Raw genomic sequence first — 6,206 nt, 5'->3', positions numbered from 1 at the left:
GGTTAAGTGGGTCTTTATTTAAGTGGGTGAGTTAAAAAATAGAAAGTGAGAATTAAATGCACATTTATTCTCATCTCTAGATCTAAATGAATCTCAACCATTAGATCTTAGGGGAACCCAAGAGGTCATTTAGAGAATATAAAAGGAGAAGAGAAGAGGAAAATATCAATTCATTCTTTCATGAGCATTTGAGAGAGAGAAGAGAGAGCAAGGAGAAAATTTCTGAGCAGTCAGGAAGTGAAGGAGAGCAGCAAGAATACATTTCAGCAAATTTGGACAACAACATTTATTGGCACGCATCCTAAGGCAAAATCGTACCGCAAGAGAAAGGCACAAAAATAGAGGAAGAGGGACAACAACAAGGGCACGAATTTCAAGGCAGTCGTACTGCTAAAATCTATATGGTCCGTACAACAAGTTTTGGGCACATTTTTTCGAGGTTGGCCGTACAAAATTTAATGTTGTTTAATTGTTGGAAATTTTTTGTTTTGGCTATTTGCTGATTGGCACGATTTTCAAGGTGAAGTGCAAGCACAGAAATCGAGATAAGTTGTAATTTGTGGTTGCTGGATTTTTCACTGTGTATTTTAGTTTCTCTGTAAAAGCATTTTCAGAAATAAATAAGAGCTCTCAAACTGGTTTTCCCAGGAGTTATAGGGGGTTTTCCCAGGGTCACATTGACAAAAATTCACTGTGTTATTTTCTGTGTGTAGCTGTCATAATTTTGCTGTGTTTTATTTCTACAATTTCAGCAGTTGTAAAATCTCTAAATTTGTGTTTTTAGAAAAGTATTTCCATTTCCAGATTTTAGAATTTTATCATGCTTGGATTTAAAACTAAATGCATTGAGTGATAAGGAAAACTGATCACTGGAGTGGGGATTGAAATTTCTTCATGTGTGACAAACTATGAAGTTTGCATTAAACAAAGGAACAACAATATGATTTAACTATTACATCCACCCTACAAATGTCTAAACACTCCTAGAGGGTTAGTTTAGGGGGTGGAAAGGTTAGAGGATTAATATAGAGGCTTATGAGGCCTTCACTCTACCCAAATTTAACTAAAAACTCAATTTTCAGTAGGCTAGAAATTAAACTTTAGATTTATGGGTAAAAGAATTAAGTGCCAAGTACCTATAAATTTCCATATTTAAAATAGGTAACTATTTATGGCAAGAAATAAAAGAAAATCTACTCTAAATAATGAAAATAATGCTTTTAAAACAACAAATGGCAAAGTTCTATAGTGAAGACAATTACTTGAATAATTGTACAATTCTATGTAAAATGTAGATCCATCTTGGTACAACCTTGTGGATCCATGGATCTACAATTCCAATGGTTAGATACATCTGTAAAATAATGTGTAACAAAAATTTTTACCTATTTTGGTAAGATTTATCAACTCAATTATCCCCAAGATTTTAACTTGCTAAAAGAATAAAAGAAAAGAAACCGACAAACTAATATCCTACTTTAACTACATATTAAAAAAAAGATTTTGAAAATAGATGGATGTTGTGATATATATGTGCCCTTTGGTGTCTCACCTCTTGTTGAAGAGTGAAGCCAGTATTCTTCCAAGTCGATAGAAATGGCCTTTTCTAAGGGAGTGAGTTTGGTCCATAATGGAAGTCACCCTCATTGTTGCTTAACCCTTATTCGTGACTTCTAAACTTTTCTAAGAGCAAGCTCATCGTGAAGTGGCATCTTCAACCTTCAATTTTTGTGTGCGGTAGAATACAAAATCTTGAAAACAATATGAACCTCCCTCAATGAGATGGTTAAAATGCTTGGATTGACCTACTTGCAAAACCAATAAAACTCAAGTGGGGTTGTCTCCTAATTGATTATCTCAACCTGAATAGGTAGCCCCTCAACAGAGAAATTTCTTAGTGTTGGAATAGTTTTATTAGTCACCTAATAATTTAGAATAACCATGCACAAATCATATACCAAGAAGAAAACCAAAAATAAAAAGGCACTCCACTAATGTACAAAATAAATTACGCAAGGTTTTGTAAAATATGAGCTCTTTATTATGATAACACTTGTCTCGATTGACAACAACAACCTTAGAAATGATGTGAGCCTAGCCTTTATAGAAAAAATTCTATTAGCTAATTAATGGCTAGTGGGTCTCTCCTTGAATAAAATATTGCTAGTCATCCACAAGTTGGAGAGAGATTTTTTTAATTCTTGAGATATTACAAAAATAAATTAATATTTCCCTCAAGGGAGTTGAATTGTTCTGGAATCCACAAGTAGGCCCACAAACTCCCTTTGCAAGTGATTCTTGGTGGTCAAGGTAAAAAATAATAACATTAGATCCCCAACATTCTCCTTCCTTGTTCCTTTACCCAACTCAACTTGCTCTAGAAAGTGGTATGAATTCCTCTTGGTGGTTCAACCTAGTCCTTAGTGAGTCCATCATCTAACTTCCCAATCCTTCTTTCACTGTAACAACTAGTCAAGTCATCTCAATAGCCAGTTTGACCTCGAACAACTAGTTTGACTTGACTTTTCCTTCAGTAAATTGACTTGGCCACCCCGTTGTTGGATCTCCAACATCCTAGTTAACTTGGCAATTCTGGAACTTTGGTTTGTTCTATATATCTTAATCTGTACCGAGTATGTTTATGATTTTACACATCATCAAGGGTATTGCCACATCATCACCCTATATGCCACATCATCACACCTTTGTGTTGCATTTGTAACACCTTGACTACTCTCCAAAATATGACACATGAATATTCTTCATCTCTTTATGATGATCACTTTTGACATATTGCATGCCCCTTGGAAACTTTTCTTGACCTGTTGACCAAGTTTTACCAATCTATAACTAACCACTGGATAATTAGATTTGGAACATTCCATGTGGCATGCAATCCTCTCATCATGCTCTATAATTTGATACTGGGTTGACTTTTTGACCACTAGGACCACATTGCATTGGGAACCGTGAGTTGCCTAGGATGTTGGATCTCCAACATCCTAGTCAACTTGGCAATTTTGGAACCTTGGTTTGTTCTATATGTCTTAATCTATACTGGATATGTCTATGATTTTCCACATCATCAAGGGTATTGCCACATCATCACCCTATATGCCATGTCATCATAACTTTGTGTTGCATTTGTAACACCTTGACTACTCTCCAAAATATGACACATGAATATTCTTCATTTTTTTATGATGATCACTTTTGAAATATTGCATGCCTAATTCTACCTAATGCCCTACTTGAAATGCCCCTTGGAAACTTTTCCCGACATGTTGACCAAGTTTTACCAAGCTATAACTAGCCATTGGATAATCAGATATGAAACATTCCATGTGGCATGCAATCCTCTCATCATGCTCTATAATTTGATACTGGGTTGACTTTTTTTTTTTTAACTGAAACGTTTATATGATTTTTATTTATCTGGAAGCAAATGGGACTTTTTCGAACTGTCCCCAAATACAATGCAGATTTCTGAACTCTGCCTCTTTTCCTCTATTACAAAATTCAGGGCATTTGAACAAAACTATTTTTGTTAACAAAAATAAGCCCTTTCATGATAGCACTGCCTTTGTTAGCCATTTGATCCGCTTCACTGTTTAAATTTCTGAGTATATGATAAAATTTGCAGTTGTCGAAGTATTGAAGGACTCTTTTCAGTCTTTCCAACGTTTTGTTGAGGCTAGGATTATTGAATCGATCCCCCATGTTTAAATTTTTTATTATTAGCTCTGAATCTCCGAAGACTTGCAGCTTTTTCACACCTTTGTCTCTTGCAATTTGGCAGGCTTTGAGAAGCCCTAGAAGCTCTGCTTGATTGTTGGACTTCTGGCCTAATCCCCAATAGAAGATGTCTTTAGAGTAACCGTCTGGAGAGTAGATGACTCCCCCAGCTCCAGCTGTCCCTGGATTCCCTTTAGACGCCCCATCAAAGAAGACTGTGGGTATTTTTTGAGACCTCCACCAGTTTTGAAAGTAATCCTCTTTATCTCTTAAGCGCCATTCTTGTTTGTCACTTTGTGGTTTAGGATAGTTTCTGCTCGGATAAGGCACTAGAGAGCCTAACCACATCTTTTCTTCTGGCAGAAGCAAAGAGTCTTCTTTTATATACTGCTGTTGGGCTGCTTCCATCAGAAAGGCCTTAGCTTTTGCAGCTATTTGCAGCGGAGTGTGTCTCACCTCTTTAAATATTTGCTGGTTACGTGCCAACCAAATATGCCAGCAAACGTATTTGGGTATCGCTGCCCAAATTCTGCTCCAGAATGATTTTTGGGGAATATGATGGGGGTAATGATGCCTCCAAGAGGCAAAAAGATCTGCTGCAGAGTTAAAGGATGGGACAGGAGTCTGCAAGTCCATTAATATGAGCCCCCAAACTTCTTTTGCTACACTGCAATCCATAAATAGATGCTGGACTGTTTCTGAATTGTTATTGCACATAGCACACCTATGAGGTCCTGTTATATTTCGTTTCTCCAGATTATCTCCCGTGAGAATTTTGTTATGAATCAAGGTCCAGCAAAAGAAATTTACTTTTGGTGTGGCAAATGAGTCCCAAACGTTTTTCCAGAAAGTCGGAGGATGATTACTATTTCTTAAACCCTGCAGAGCGCTATAGCCAGCAGCTGTGGAGTAAACGCCAGATTGACCCCATCCCCAGCAATCTTTTGAGGCTCTATGTACAGGGGCAGCGTCCTCCAATCGATCTTCCAGCAGAGATTGTTGATAATTCAATCTGTTCGGGACTCCATGGAGATCCCAGCCCTCCCATTCCCCACGCTGGTTCCATTTCGACAGTTCATAGAGACTTTTGACTCCAACTCGCTCCAACCAGGATCTTAGATCTGATATATCCGCATGATCTGCTAAGGGAGCGTTCCTCATGATACTGTCCGTCCACAGATTGATGTGTTTGCCGCTTCCAGGGATTCGATACAGTTGTTTTATGAAATGTTTACTGCTTTTACAACACAAACTCCAGAGTTGCGTGCTATTGGTTGTGGGCATGTGTATTACGTTGCTGAGATCTTTGCTGACTCCATACTTTGACCGCAATGTAATGCTGACAGGGTGAGTGGGATCGTGGATCAATTTCCACAGGATTTTTCCTCCCAAGGCCAAGTTAACGAGCTGGGGATCTCTTATCTGTAGTCCCCCCTCCTCCTTCGTTCTCTTTACAACATCCCAATTCACCAGATGTATTCTGTTTTCATTGCCTTTCCCTCCTTGCCACAAAAAATATCTGAGTAGTTTGGAGATCTGCTCCATAACATTTCGAGGAGCCAAAAGAAAAGCAGCCTGAAAGATTGGGAGCGCTGACAACACTGATTTGATCAAGATAACTTTGCCACCCTTAGTCAACCAGTAACCCCCCCAAGCTGTAATCTTGGTTTTCATTTTTGAGATTATTTCACTCCATAAAGCTCTTTTATTGATTCCAGATATAATGGGCAGGCCAAGGTAATTGAATCTATCCCAGACTGTTTGTCCTTTGAACCCAAGAATAGAAGTTATGCCTGCAAGTTCTTGTTGATCAGTATTCCAACTAAAAACTTCACTCTTGCTGTCATTAACTGCCGCTCCAGAGACTCTGCAGTAGTTTCTGAGGACAGTGTCAAATGCTCGAGCAATTCTAGTGGAGGCTCCACCTAGGAGGAGAGAATCATCTGCAAAAAGTGCATGATTTGAAGGCTTAGCTCCTATTGAAGTTTTGAGGCCCGGTAAGATACCTGCAACTTTTTCTGCATTGAGCTTTCGGCTTAATGAGTCTGCCATAATAATGTACAGATAGGGGGAGAGAGGGCATCCCTGCCTTATGCCTCTCTTGGCTTGGAAGAAATTTGTTGGACGGCCGTTGACAAGGGGAGCGATCCATGGATTGTCAATGCAGGCTTTGATGAGATGAACAAAAAAGGGCGAGAAGCCAAATGTGAGAAGTACTTTGCTAAGGAAATTGCGGTTGACTCTATCAAACGCATTTGCCATGTCTAATTTTATCACCATTCCTTTCTCTTTCCGCTGTCTGCTGGAGTGGATTGTCTCCTGGACCTGGATTACATTATCCAGAATATGTCTACCTTCCACAAAACCACTTTGGGAGTTGGAGATCACCCTTTTTAAAAGTGGCTTAATTCTGTTTGCTAACAGTTTGGCCAAAATTTTATAAGACGCATTACACAGCGAAATAGGTCTGA

Source organism: Pinus tabuliformis, chromosome 3_2 (genome assembly GCF_031772625.1).
Source record: "Pinus tabuliformis cultivar Carrire ecotype Pingquan chromosome 3_2, CPIR1, whole genome shotgun sequence".
Classification (NCBI taxonomy): domain Eukaryota; kingdom Viridiplantae; phylum Streptophyta; class Pinopsida; order Pinales; family Pinaceae; genus Pinus; species Pinus tabuliformis.
The sequence above is the reverse complement of the archived record's forward strand: the minus strand, read 5'-3'. Positions refer to the sequence as shown.